This window comes from Pseudorca crassidens, chromosome 4, assembly GCF_039906515.1.
Source record: "Pseudorca crassidens isolate mPseCra1 chromosome 4, mPseCra1.hap1, whole genome shotgun sequence".
Taxonomy (NCBI): domain Eukaryota; kingdom Metazoa; phylum Chordata; class Mammalia; order Artiodactyla; family Delphinidae; genus Pseudorca; species Pseudorca crassidens.
This window is the reverse complement of record NC_090299.1, coordinates 32,505,411-32,520,660: the sequence shown is the minus strand read 5'-3', so window position 1 is coordinate 32,520,660 and position 15,250 is coordinate 32,505,411. Positions and strand designations below refer to the sequence as shown.

The following is a 15,250-nucleotide window of genomic DNA, read 5'->3' as shown; positions in this document are numbered from 1 at the left end:
TCCTTTGTATTTCTGCAGTGTCACTTTTTACTTCTCCTTTTTCATTTCTAATTGTATTGATCTGAGTCTTCTCCCTTTTTTTCTTGATCAGTCTGGCTAATGGTTTATTAATTTTCTTTATCTTCTCAAAGAAACAGGTTTTGTTTTATTTCATTGCTTTTTCATTTATTTCTGACCTGATCTTTAGGATTTCTTTCCTTCTACCAACTTTGGGGTTTTTTGTTCTTCTTTCTCTAATTGCTTTAGGTGCAAGGTTATGTTGTTTATTTGAGATGTTTCTTGTTTCTTGAGGTATGCTTGTATTGCTATAAACTTCCTTCTTAGAACTGCTTTTGCTGCATCCCATAGGTTTTGGGTCATCGTGTTTTCACTGTCATTTGTTTCTAGGTATTTTTTGATTTCCTCTGTGATTTCTTCAGTGATCTCTTGGTTATTTAGTAGTGTATTGTTTAGCCTCCATGTGTTTGTATTTTTTACAGTTATTTTTTCCTGTAATTGATATCTAGTCTCATAGCGTTGTGGTCAGAAAAGATATTTGATACGACTTCAATTTTCTTAAATTTACCAAGGCTTGATTTGTGACCCAAGATACGATCTATCCTGGAGAATGTTAGATAGAGCCAGATATATATATATAGATAGATAGATAGATAGATATAGATATAGATATAGATAGATATATAGATATAGATATATAGATAGATATATGTATCTATATCTATAAATATATATATTACATATCTCTCCTATTGGTTCTGTTTCTTTGGAAAACCCTATTCATTTTCACTCAACCTAACTTGATTTCAAATAGAATAAAAGTTAAAGAAGAAATCTTACTCCTTCCACATTTTTCTTACATTCATGTACTTTATGTCTTATAAACTTCATTTCTTGACATTTAAATACCACTTAAGAAGCAGTTTTGAAGACATAAAATAGAAATATACCTTTATATTGTTTAGCTAATATCCAGATAATTAGTATTTGTTTCTTGGCATAGGTAATATCAGCCATTGTGTTAAAGCTACAGCAGCATATCTTTTTGTGAGCCTAATGAGTTATTTCTAAAAGTCTGGCAGGAATACGTTTCCCAAGAATGTCAAAGCCAAGAGTTATACAGGTATTCCCAATTAGAAAGGAATAAAAACTGTTTGGAGCATCCCACCAAAAATATGATTTAATATATGTAACCTACTTGACTTGCTTTCAATTGTTTATATAATTCTTTCAATTTTCTTCCAAAATATATTAATACCACTGAGAAGTTCTTGGTTATATTTGAAGTCCAGTGAAAAATCCAGTGATACCCATAGTAATTTAAGATATAAAAATAATTTAGGAAAATGTAAAGGATTTTACATACATAATTTCAAATGAAGTTGGTTTAGATGTTTGTAGTAAGTCATGGATAATTTATATTCTAAGATGATTAAAATTATGACTTAACGACCAAGTAGTAATTTAACACAATAATTCACCAAAAAACCGTAGCCAACATAATGTCTCCAGTAAAAGTTGGCTTTTATGACATAATAACAGACTGAGTTTAAAGAAAATCATGCAATTCATTCATTTTTTTCATATGCCTTTCACACAATGGAACTTATATGCATTATAGGCCAAAATTTATGTAGCATTACTCTCAACTCCAGTCACAAAAGCTGCAACTGAGTACCAACCTAATCAATTTCCTGGGGGTTTTCTCACTAGTAGCCAACTCTCCATCTCTTCTACATTCTCAACCATTTTAATTTTCCCAAGAACGTGTGTGTGTTTTTTATTTAAACCTCATCTGTTAGGAAGTAAACTAAATGTCTTGACCATTGTTCGCAAATAGTCGTGTTTGAAAGAGCATATTTTAAGCCTCTGCGGTTCTTTCTTTCTTTAAACAATATGCATCTTAATGAAGAGCCTGGAAGTCATAATTCTCTGGAGGCTGTCTCAGAAGTACCCAGCTTTTCAGCTGCAGGTTTCTGGTTAATAATAGATTACAAGTAGAAGAAAGGTCACAATAAGGCACTGTCTTCAAAGAATTATCTTCATGATTATAGTCCATTTGTATAATAGAGAAGTGCACAATTTTTTTTTTAATTTAAAGGAGGGACTGCTTTATATAAAGCTTTACAATAACTGATAGGGACAAGAAATGAGGACAGTGAAGTTCCTTAGTGGATTCACTCACTCATTCATTCATTCACATAATAAATATTGAGCACTTATCATAGGTCAGGGATTGTGGGAGGTTCTGGCTTCCCAATGGTGGAAGTAAACAAACACAGTGTTTGCCCTTATGGAGCCTGCAGCTTGGTAGAGTAGACAGTAATAAATATGATAAGCTTAGATAAGTAAATGTGGCCCAGTGCTACAGAAGCACACAGCAAAGGAACCTCATCCAGATGAAGGGTCAGAGAAAGTTCTTCTGAGGAGCTGAAGGGCTGAAGGGTGCCTGTGAGTTAACAAATTGAAGGGAGAGCCATGCTGAGGAAAAGTTTTGGAAAATGGAAAGGGTCTGTGTAAAACCCCTGTGGCAGGAGACTGCATGGTGAAAAAGAAGGCCGAAGTGGTCCAGAGGGATGAGAACAAGATGGCAGTGGAGTGAGATGAGGCTTGCTAAGCCATGACGCAGATACTGGTCTCTATTGTAAAAGTACTAGGAAGTTACATAAGGATTTTAAAGAGAAGGACGCATCCATCTTAGGGTACAGATCTTTCTTCTCTGCTGGGGATTTTGTTAATTACCTCGAACACAACAGATAGCACTTAATAGAGCTGATAAATGCATGTTAAGAAAGGAAGAAGAGAGGAAGAAAGGGATGGAGGGAGGAAAGAAGGGAAGGAAGGAAACCTCAGAGAGTGAGACGTAGTAGAGGTCCAAGATTTGGAGATAACTAAGTCAAATAGAGCCCCCATCCACTGTGGGGCTCCTCAACTTTTTACAGAGCTTGTCTCATTTTGGTTGTTATTGTCATTTTTATAGATGGGGATAATAAAGCTAGGATAGTTTAGCAACTTGCTTAAAGTGATTCAACCATAGCAGCCCTCTCTCTAGCATATTAGTGTGTGTGTGTGTGTGCGCGCGCACACGCACATACACATAAATCTTTTTTTTTCTCTCCACTAAGGAGGTCTTGATTGTGATTAAGATTTAAAGTAAGAGTCTAAATAGTGGGACCTTGCTTCATATTCTTAAATTTATTGCAAATATTATATTTACTTTTTTTTTTTTTTTGTGGTATGTGGGCCTCTCACTGTTGTGGCCTCTCCCATTGCGGAGCACAGGCTCCGGACACCCAGTCTCAGCGGCCATGGCTCACGGGCCCAGCCGCTCCGCGGCATGTGGGATCTTCCCGGACCGGGGCACGAACCCGTGTCCCCTGCATCGGCAGGCGGCTCCCCAACTACTGCGCCACCAGGGAAGCCCCTATATTGACCTTTAATTAAAGTTGTTGTGAAACACAGTGTGCCCACCAGATAGCAGAACTACGTAATGCATAAAATGCTCTGCATAAGGAGGTCACTGAGTCTTCATTTTCCATATGGCTTTCTGGGCAGTTTGGCTTTGAATGTGTTGGCAAGATTCCCGAACGCTTGTCACACATGGGATTTACAGAAAATTGAAGAGCTGGCTCTGGTTGTAGTTCCTTCAGGTTAAGAGAAAAGGAGTTAATATTATTGACTCCCCCACTGAAGAGAAGATAAAAAGACACTCCCTCAAGATATATGGTCATATTCTTTCCCTCCCTTTCCCATGTTGCCAATTTGGATTTCACAGAAGCATGACTGGTCAACTTAGAGACACTCCCAGAGTAAAACAAAAGTACTCAAGAAGAAATCTCAGCATTTGACCTAAAACAAATCCCAACTCCTTTCTGGAATTAAGTTGAGTGCTAGGTTCCTGGAGGATGAGGCTGATTTATGCTTTTTTTTTTTTTATTATTCTTTTTTTCTTCAGGAGTCAATTACTGCAAAGAAGCAGTTTCATGATCTTTGCTGAGAACCGACGCCTGGCTTTCCTTCCTCTGCCTTTGCTCAAACTTTTAGGCTCCAGTTTGGGACCCCTCTTCCCTCTCGTCTCACACAGCCTGGAGCCATCCCACGTACTCCCACTTCTCCTTCTCCAGGACTATTTACCTGAGCTCCATCTCTCCTGGGACCTATTCTCTCAGTAGTGCTAAGGCCCCCCTTTCCTTATGTATCTGTTCCCACGTGTCCCAGCCCTCCCCTCAGAAATTCAGTGCCATGCCGACTCCAGAATTACACACCAAAAAAGCTTTACTCTGAAAATCAATTACATAACTTGGACCAATTGTAGTGTTTAAATGATGGGGTGGGGAGGGGAAAGGATAGTTTAAAAAAAGAAAGGAGGGTATGTTTTCCGTTCTGACACACTTTCAACCTGTTTCTTTCAGCCCCCTGTCAATAGAAACTTTACAAGTTTTTGATATGGGCTTCCCTGGTGGCGCAGTGGTTAAGAATCCGCCTGCCAGTGCAGGGGACACGGGTTCGAGCCCTGGTCCAGGGAGATCACACATGCTGTGGAACAACTAAGCCCGTGCGCCACAACTACTGAGCCTGCGCTCCAGAGCCCGCGACTCACAACTACTGAGCCCACATGCCACAACTACTGAGCCTGCACTCTACAGCCCACGACTCACAACTACTGAGCCCATGCACCAGAACTACTGAAGCCTGTGCGCCTAGAGCCCATACTCCACAACAAGAGAAGCCACCGCAATGAGAAGCCTGCGCACCGCAAGGAGGAGTAGCCCCACTCGCCGCAACTAGAGAAAGCCTACGGGCAGCAACGAAGACCCAAGGCAGCCAAAAAAAAAGAAAAAGTTTTTGATACACTTTGTTTGCTTTAGGTGTGAGAAATATTCTACTGCCTTCTGAAGTAAGGGGAAATGAAGCAACCTGGAATTTACTGGTGGTAGCAAAGGAAAGGAGCTGACAAGAGGAAGACAGGGAGTCCTCCTCGAGAGCACTGAAGTATCCCCAGGAGTGTAAACTGGTCAGAAATCTCCTTCACTCCGTAATTCCAACCTTCCTTTCAAATCTACTATGTGGGACCACCCCCCCCCCCCCCCCCCCGCAGGGGCATAAGACCTGGAGAACTTCCTATTTCTACTACGGAGCTGGATGTGAAATAAAGGAGGGAGACGCATACCATACAGTTTCAGGGATACTGAGTTGGATAGGACTTTATGAAAATCCCACCACTATCATTATTTTCCTTAGAACATGTGTTTTTGAGTTTGGGTCAAACTTTAGTGTGCTTGAGCCAGGTGGCTTGGGTTTGAATCCCAGTTTTACCACTTTTGAGCTGCATGACCTTCAAAGTTTATGTAACCTCAGTTTTCACATTTATGAAATAGGGATAATGTTGCTATCTACTTCACAGAAAACATTTTCTGGCACTATATGAGACTGTTAAATTAAGACTATAAATACATATTTTGGAAGCTTTCTGAATATGTGTATAACTGCAAGCATGCAATTGTAGTCCACTCAGAAAAGAGGGACGGTTATCTATGCTAGGACTGTGGCAAAACAGGCAATGCTGATCATCGGAAAAGTCTTTAAACCATACAGTGCAGTTCCAGGATTGCAGGCCAACTCTGAATACCCATGTGGCTACCTCGTGCCTAAAGAGGGAGAAGCTGGTGGCCAAGATTTACATTTGACAATGTCTCTTAGGAAATCTTGCTATAAAATGCAATTGAACACTTCTTTGAGAAGAATCAGAAAGGTAAATGTTCCAAAATGTTAACACAACTATTTGGAAACGGAAAAAAGGAATCAAGTAAGTGTTGTTGTTACGTTTCAAACTTTTAAAATACCCAATTAGGTTTTGTTTTGCTTTGCTTTGCTTTACAGAAGTAAACATTTGTTTGGGTGGCCATCTTAGAATCTGTTCTAGCACTGACTTTTGTCACAGCGTGCAAACATTTTCTTGCTTTGTATTTTCTCTGGGTAAACATACAGAGAATGTGATTTTCCATATGTACTCTGTCGTTTGCATTGCTTTGGGGGCTTTGATTAGTCTGAGATATACAAGATCCCTAAGTCAGGATAAACCCAGCCACTAACTTTCTAAGTGATATTGAGCTATTCCCTCTAGACATGCAATTTCTTTGTATTACAGATTTACCTCTCCTTAAAAAAAAAAAATACCATGATATGTTCCTCCTTATGTTTTTTATATTATTAAAGCAATAGTGGTTGCAAATTCAATTTAACATATTTCAGAAATAATTCTTAAACAACCTATACCTATACTCTGCTTAGTGCTGGAAGAAGAAAGAACCAGAAGATGAATGGCACACTCATGAGACAGGGCAGAGGAAACTCCTGCCCTCCAGATCATCAAAACCAAAGACATGTACACAACTACCTATAATGTAGGCCAGACCACATAAATCTTAAGCAGTGCTTTAAAGTCTTCTGAAAAATAATGCCCTAACTAAACGAAATCACCCTGAACTCAGAGTACGAATGATGCTGTTATTACTTATTTCTACTGTCTTCCATCTATTTTATGGTGTTCTTTGATCCATTCTTTGCATTCTTCTTGTCTGAAAGTAATATTCTTGATATGTTTAATAAGGACACCCCCCTCCTTTGTTCCTAGACGCTTTGGCTGCTGACCAACAAAAGCCATCGAAAGACTTAATCCTCCGAGCCTGGCACCACATCAGTCTGGAAATAGTTTACATGCAGAGTCCTTTGGAGTAAATACTCATTAGAGGTTCCGTTGGCTTATTTGGTCACCCACATTTTGCAGTGGGTGGCCCAGTTGGTATCCTCATTATTTTATTTTCCACCCCTGAAAATAATCCAGATGTAGCAACCTGACACTACTCCCTTTGGTATTCTAAGTCCATTGTAATGGAGCGTCCATTCCTTTGTGATGCTAGTTAATAGGTTCAGAGAAGTAAGGGTCTCAGACTGGTCATGCCCTAATAAATTTTTTGCTAATACACCTTTTTTCAGCGCAACTCCTGAAATGCAATCTGAGTACTTCAAGAGTAATTCGCTAGTAATCGCGAACACGTGAGGATTTAGAGAACTGTCATCTCCCTTCCTCCCTCCCTCCTTCCCTTCCTCCCTCTCTCTCACTGTTTCTCTGCCCACCCCCTACCCCACCTCTCCACCCCATCTTTACATAAATGAACAAACCAGTTCCCAAGGTTTGAACTTTATCAAGGTTATTCACAAATTACAAAGTAGATCTCTTGCTTTTTCGCTTACTAGGTACATCTTTACTGCTTAGAGCTTCTTGGTTAGTACTTGGATCAGGGAAATGGAGTCTCTATACTGTCATCGTTCTGGGTTTAGCAGTGAAAGTTCTCAAGAAAGAACAATCAACTAATGTTTCTTGACTACGTATTAAGTGCAGAGCAAAGTAACATTAAAATACAAGGTGGTTGTTAAACATGCCTTCCTCTTGCCGAGCTTGTACTCTTCTAATAAGGCCAATATAAGTAAGTTGGTACTTACTTTCTTCCTCATGATTGTTATGATAAGCATATGCAAAATGCTTAGAATAATATCTACCAGATGGGGTATTTATTACTGTATGGATTAAAATAATAACATATATAAAGTTCTTAGAACAGTTGCCGGCTTTTTCTTATAGGTACCAATATCTCAGAAGCTACTGCATTCTTTTTATATGAATCAGCATCAATTTTCAACAGGAAAGCATTCAAAGTTTTTACTTTGAAAATTTATAAAACTCTTAAGATTTTTTTGTTAGTTTCTCCTTGGACGATAGGAAATGGAAAGGAGGTGTGATGTTGAAGGATGAGGGAGTGTGAGCATCTAATAGATGTCGGGCATTATACTGAAGGTTTGCATCCATTATCTCATTTAATACTCAAAATGACAATACAAGGTGCATATTGTTCTGTCTGTTGTACAAAAAGACTAAAACTTGGGCCAAAAAAAGCTAAATAAAGAGCCAGGATTTGAAGGCAAGTTCATCTGGCTCAAAAACTCACATTTTTCCCATTCCTTGAGTTCTGATTAGACTACTTAATATCATTTTTTCAAAGACAGGAAGAGTGTAGGAAGCATCCTGTCATCTTGTGTAAAGTCGTACAGTATCCTGGATGTTAACTGCTGCTAAGATTTAATAACTCTGGAAAAAAACAACCAGCAACGTATCCTCCTGTGTACCATAAATAGGCCACTCCATGGTAAATTACACACTTGTGACTTATCCTAGAAGGAGCCCCATATCACTGTTGGACACTGCTGCTGACCAAAACCGTGAGGACTTGCACGTGTTCAGGATCTGCTCTGCTAAGTGTGTAACACACTCAGCAGATGCCACGTTGTTCAAAGACTTACTACCGACTTAAACTTGCTGCACTCGTGCACAGATGCAGTTTCTGTCTTTTCTCATACATCACAGTATCCAGGTGTTTGTTTCTTTGTTAAACCTAGACATTTAACCACATAAGACTTTTATAAATGGTCAAATAGATTCATAAGGGGACAATACATGAAACTAGTCACTTTACTACCACAAGTCTTAAATTACTCATCCACAAACCTACACATAAAATTTCATTTTGGTAGTTGTATTACAGTTTCTGCTACACCAATCTATATTACAGAAAGCTTCTCCCATATAGAATGCAGTAAGAGTTCTGGAATAAAATTTTAATTTTAACAACATAATTGCTATATAGCTATACATGTTTATTTTGTTTCACTATCAATGTGATTTGAAACTCAGCACATTCTGAGGCACCAGCAGTATTAATTTCAATTTAGACCATATGGTTGTATATCTGTAATATCTATACATCTACATATTTGCATATATAGGTATATACTTACAGATATATTTATGTTTATATGTATACACACATATATAATCATGTTATCAAAAATTAAGTTTAAATATTTAGTTTAAACTTCTTAACTTTTCAGCATGTTATATACTGACTATATTATATCTGCTTAAACATAAAGTGAAGCCAGTAGAACACATGCAATTTGACTTGTATTCAGCATTACACTAGATTTATCATCCCAGAAGTATAACGAGTAATAATTCTGTGAGTGGTGTTTTCTTTGACACAAGTAATATGACTTTTCTATTCTGAATGGTTCACTATGATTAAATAGAATAACTACATAATAAGTTCTTTATAAACAAGTTCATAGAACATTCATTTATTCATCAACAAACATAAAAACAGACTCTGTGTACAGGCAAATAAATGTACTGTGGTATTGTTGCTATTTTCAATAATGCTACTGATAGTAAATAGGTGCTGTGTGCCAGGTACCACAGTAGGCACTCGGAGAATGCAAAGATATATGAAGGGCAGTCGAAGCCATCATGAAGTTTATTATCTAATAATGTTAAATTTGCACTATACCAATTTTTTAAAAAATTCACATACCTGGTCTCCTTTTATCCTTAACAAAAACAACATGACATAAACATTATTAAGTGATACGAGCAAGGATTCAATACAGGTCAGGACTCCAACTCTTGAACATGCTGCCCGATTGAAAAAAGCAACAGGTGAAAATGATCTGCTCATAATTTTGCTGATGCAAAATATATTGGAATGTATATTGTAATAATGGATGGAATCAGAGTAAAGCAAAATTGTGCCCTGTGGATTCATAAAGGTATGGTCTGAATTCATTTTTTAAAGTAAATTGAAATAACAGTCAAATTATTGTGATTTCATGTTGACACATTAGTTAAGTATTTCTAGCCTTTCATTGGAAAAATAAAATTTTTTAAATAAAACATTACACTTTATTCATTATTCAGTCTAAAATCTTAAAAGCTATTACACAAATGGAAACAGTCTTCCATCCTCTTTAAAGCCTGACTCTTTGTTTGAATTCTTTTAGAAGCTGTTGTGAGTACAGGGTCAGGGTACAAATAGACATCTCTCCACTAGCATTCAAAATGCATTGCCATGCATTTTGTTCCCTTTGTATTTGAATCACCTACTTTTTAAACTATGTCAAACGGGTCTTTGTATCATTTCTGGAACAGAGGAGTCGTGTTTTCTCCCCACGCTGAGCCTTTCTTAGGGCCATCATTCCATTACCCTTTGCCTCCTCCATGGTCTTTGACTACTTGAAATCCTGTCTTCCTTTAAGGTTGGCTGCAAAGCCCAGCTTTACAATGTTGCCTACCCATGCTTTTCCATGATTATTCCCAAGGGAAGGGACTGTGCCTCTTCACTGAACTCTTGTCATTTTTTACTTTCATGTATCATTCATTCTCTTTATATGACACTTGTTTATGTATATTCTTATCTCCTCAGCTAAATTAGAAATTCTTGGAAATCAAAACTTATGAAGTTCCTGGTGCTCCTAATACATCAGAACAGAAATAAATCCAGATGAACTGAGGCTGCTGAGTACATTGTACAACAAAGAGAGGACTGGAATGTTTTACCCATCTCCATCTCTCTTTTGCTCATTAATTAACATGATGATTATGAAAGTACAAAAATGGGCTAGCAAAATGCTGATTTAGGTGTTTTATAAATATATAGAATATAAAGTTGTGCCTTCCATATACACAGTCATCAAACTTCATAGCATGAAGGTGCCCAAACTTCTGTTTACAGAAAGAAAAACAGCTACAGTGAAGATACTGTTGATAACGTAAAGCAGTGGCCAAAAAGAGTAAGAGGACGGGAGGGAGGGGGGAGGAAGGAAGAAAAAGGCATTATTTCAGGGTTACTTAAAAAATTTGATGGAGAAAGGATACTCTTTTCAACAAATGGTGCGAAAGCAATTGGTTATCCATAAGGGAAATAATAATAATCTTGACCTAAATTGTATACCTTATACAAAAATTCACTCAAAATAAATCATGGGTTTAAATGTAAATGTAAAACTATAAAATTTTTAGAAAAAAAAAAGGAGGAGAAAACTGTGGGATCTAGGACTAAGCAAAGAGTTCTTAGACCCGACACAAAAAAAATATTATCCACAAAAAGAAAAAATGATAAATCAGACTTCATCAAAATTTAAAACTTTTGCTCTATGAAAGACGCTGTTAGAAGGATTAAAAGACAGTGACAGAGTAGTAGAAAATGTTTGCAAACTACATCTCTGACAAAGGTCTAGTATGTAGAATATGCAAAGAGCTCTCAAAAGTCAACAGTAAAAAAGCAAACAATACATCTACAAAGTAGGCAAAAGACACGAAGGGATATTTCACCTAAGAAGGTATATAAATTGGCAAAATGCATCTGAAAAGATGTTCAACGTCATTGGTTATTAGGGAAATGCAGATTAAAACCACAATGAGATAGCAATACACACCTATCACAATGATTAACATTTTTTAAAGTATTAGTGACAACACCAGATTTTGGTGAGGATGCAGAGAAACTGGATCACTCACACACTGGTGATGGGAATTAAAATGCATAGTAATCTGGAGAACAGTTTGGCATTTTCTTGAAAAACAAAAATGTAACTATCATACAAACCAACAATTGCACTCCTGGACTTTCATCCCAGAGAAATTAAGACTTCTGTTCATACAAAATCCTATGCACAGATGCTTATATATTCTTTTCTTAAAATTGCAGTAAAATATACATAACATAAAATTTACCATTCTTAGGTGTACAATTCACTAGCATTAAGAACATTCACAATATTGTGCAACCATCGCCGCTATCCATTTCCAGAACTTCTTCATTATCCCAAACAGAAACTTCATGCTCATTAAACAGCTCCCCATTTCTCTCTCTCCTTCAGCCTCTCATAACCTCTATGCTACTTTCTGTCTCTGTGAATTTGCCTATTCTTGGTAATTCATATAAGTGAAATCATACAATGTGTCCTTTTGTGTCTGACTTATTTCACTTAGCATAATGCTTTCAAGGTACATCCATGTGGTAGCATATACAGAATTTCATTCCTTTTTAAGACCGAATAATATTCCATGCTTATATATATATACACCACATTTTGTTTATCCATTTATCTGTTGATGTGCATTTGAGCTGTTTCTGCCTTTTGGTTATTGTGAATAATGCTGCTGTGAACGTTGGTATGCAAGCTTCTGTAGCAGCTTTATTCTTAATAGACAAAAATTGAAGACAAACCCAAATGTCTTTCAACAGGTGAACAGTTGAACAAACTGGCGTATCCATACAATGGAATACTACTCAGCAATAAAATGGATGAACTGTTGATACACATAACAGCTTGAATGAAGTTGCAGAAAATTATACTGAGTGAGAAAAGCCAATCTCCAAAGATTATATACTGTATGACTCCATTTATGGAACATTCTTGAAATGACAGAATTAGGGCAAGAGAGAAGTAGATGTGACTATAAAAGGGAACATGGTAGGTCCCTGTGGAATGGAAATGTTCTATACCTTGACCTATATCAATGTCATTATCCTGGTTGTGATATTGTACTATAGTTTTGCAAGTTGTTACCACTGGGAGAAACTGGGCAAAGAGTACAGCAAATCTATGTTATTTATTACGACTGTTTGTGAATCTATAATTATCACAAAACATTTAAGTAAAGAAAGAAAGGAAGAAAGGGAGGGAGGGGGAGAGGAAGGAAAGAAGGAAGTGAGGAAGGTGGGAGGGAATGAGGAAGGAAAGGAATCTCACTCAGATATTCAAATATACAATACAAAATCCACCTGAGTCTTTGATCAGGACTCAGTTTAGATCCCAGCTGATACTGGATCAGAAAGCAGCCAAGATGGTAGAGCAGAAAGACCCTGTGCTCACCTCCTCTCACGAGTGCGTCAAAATCGCAACTATCTGCAGAATAACCATTGATGATAAAGACTGGAACCTACCAGAAAAGATCTTCTACAACTAGAGACATAAAGAAGGGACCAGAACGAGGCGGGTTCTGGCTCCAGAAGATCTGGCACCAGGGGGTCTGGCACCAGGAAGATGAGCCCCCAGAGCATTTGGCATTGAAGGCCAACAGGTCTTAACTGCAGGAGCCCCACAGGACTGGGGGAAATAGAGACTTCACTCTTAAAGGGTACACACAAAATCTCATGCACACCAGGACACAGGGAGAAATCGGTAATTTGATAGGAGCCTGCACCAGACTTACCTGCTGGTCTTAGAGAGTCTCCTGGAGAGGTGTGTGTGGCAGGGCTGCAGCTCACCTGTGGGACATAGACACTGGTGGGAGACATATTGGGGAACATTCAAATGCGAGAACACTCCTGGCAGCTGACATATTGGCTCGTTAGTGCCAAGACCTGACCCCACTGAACAGCCTGGAGAGTCCAGTGCCGGGACACCTCAGCCAAACAACTAACTGGGTGGGGACATGGTCCCTCCCATCAGCAGACTGGCTGCCTAAAGACTGAAGAGCCCACAGCTGCCTCCAGACATGCCCCTAGACATGGCCCAGCCCACCAGAGGGCTAAGACCCAGCTCCACCCATCAGTGGGCAGGCACCCTCCCGACAGGAAGCCTGTGTAAGCCTCTAGACCAGCCTCACCCACCAGGGGCAGACACCAGAAGCAAGAAAACTATGATCCTGCAACACAGGCCAGACCATACCCTGGGACTAGCTGGGCCCTGGCCCACCTCACAACCTTCGGGACACCCCAGACCTCATACCCAACTGTGTCAGGAACCCCCCACCCCAACCAGCTGAAGCAAGCTCTGGGATCCCTGGGTCCTGTAGCCAGACTCCAGGAACCAGCTCTGCCTGCCAGTAGACTGGCACTAGAATCCCACGTTCTGGCTTCCCCCACCAGTGGGTGGGCAACACCCCTGCCAGTGGGCCTTCAGGCACCCTGACTCTGCCCACTGGTGAGCGAGCACTAGCCCTAGGGCCCCCTAGGGTTCTGCAATCAGCCACCTTGTAACCAGACTCTGCGAAACAGCAGCCAACAGCATCCATACAGGACAGGCCTGGCAACCGACCAGACTAGGAGCCAACCAGGCCTGTCAGCCTGCCCACAAAGTCAGCCTGCCGCCACCACAGGACCCACACATCTTAGGGGAAACCCCTAGAACCTGGGTGACCAGAGGGGAGTGCACCTCCTACAGAGGGCCACTTCGCCAAGGTTGAGAAATGTAACCGACCTGCCACATACATAAAACTACCAATAGCAACTTAGACAAAATGAGGTGGCAGAGGAATATGTTCCAGATGAAGGAACAAAATAAAACCCCAGAACAGCTAAGTGAAGTGGAGGTAGGCAGTCTACCCAAGAAAGAGTTCAGAATAAGCATTGTAAAGATGATCAAAGAACTTGGGAAGAGAATGCACGTACAGAGCCAGAAGTTAGAATTTTTTAACAAAGAAAATATAAAGAACAATCAGAGAGGACAAATACAATCATTGAAATGAAAAATACACTGAAAGGAATCAATAGATCCCAGTTAGCCAAGCTTCCTCCACATTGCCCCCTAATGGTAGCTCAGAGTCACTGTGTGAATGTTAAGATATTTCCAGAATAGAAAGGGTGATTTCAGTATCAAGAGTGTACTGCACACAGTACAATTATAAAATGGCGCAATTTAAAATTGCCTTCAACCCATATTTATTTGCAGAAGTCCCTGAAAACTTTTTACAGGCATTATATCTTGACACTACGTAGTAGTGCAGCAGGAGTTTCTCTTACTAGAGATGTGTTATAGAAGCAGAGGGCATTCTCTGGTTCCGCTTGATATTGAATGAATATTTTGATTTTTACTAAAAATTTCCAATGAGGGAAACAACTTCGAGTCTTATGTTAATTGTTTGAGGCCTTGCTTTAAGGGTGCTAATCATTTAGTTTTAATGGAAGACATTATTGTGAAGTGAAAGCAGAAGTTTGAAAAAAAATAATACAGTTGGTTCCTTTTAAGTTCCTGGCACTTTCGTTCAGTTCACAAGCAATTTCAGGCCAAGTGTAAATTGAATCTCTCCTAATGTTCTTTAAAAAGTTACAAATTTCAATGTAGATTTGCAGTCTTAGTGTGGGATAGCAGTTTACCACAGAATATTTTCCTCTGTAGACCGATAGTTCAGGGAAGTGTTCTAGACTTTCTGTTTGCACATAGCTGGAAAGACTTATTCTCTCTCTCTCTCACACACACACACCCCATCAATGAACCCACGTCAGAAGAGTCTACAGTCTCTCTAATTTGAAGCAGCTGGTGCATTCTAAATATGGAGAGCCCAAGCTTCTAGAATCATCAGTACCATCATTAAGAATCAGAATCCTTGATTTAAATGTTCTTTATTATTCTCTTT

At 39.0% G+C, this 15,250-nt stretch overlaps 1 protein-coding gene, 1 long non-coding RNA gene and 1 other non-coding gene across 3 annotated transcripts in view; 2 read left to right on the top strand and 1 right to left on the bottom strand.

The window, feature by feature from the left end:
- Nucleotides 1-6,173, top strand: part of LOC137223516 (uncharacterized) — a 42,533-nt gene extending 36,360 nt beyond the window's left edge. Inside the window, exon 2 of the long non-coding RNA XR_010942904.1 lies at nt 4,410-6,173. This is a non-coding gene — a long non-coding RNA (uncharacterized lncRNA). The remainder of the gene's footprint in view (nt 1-4,409) is intronic.
- The window catches only part of DKK2 (dickkopf WNT signaling pathway inhibitor 2), a 102,236-nt gene that overhangs the window by 41,503 nt on the left and 45,483 nt on the right, over nt 1-15,250 (bottom strand). The gene's annotated exons all lie outside the window — the stretch shown is intronic.
- Nucleotides 14,664-14,777, top strand: LOC137224179 (U5 spliceosomal RNA). Its single transcript, XR_010943274.1, has one exon. It is a non-coding gene; the product is annotated as a U5 spliceosomal RNA (small nuclear RNA).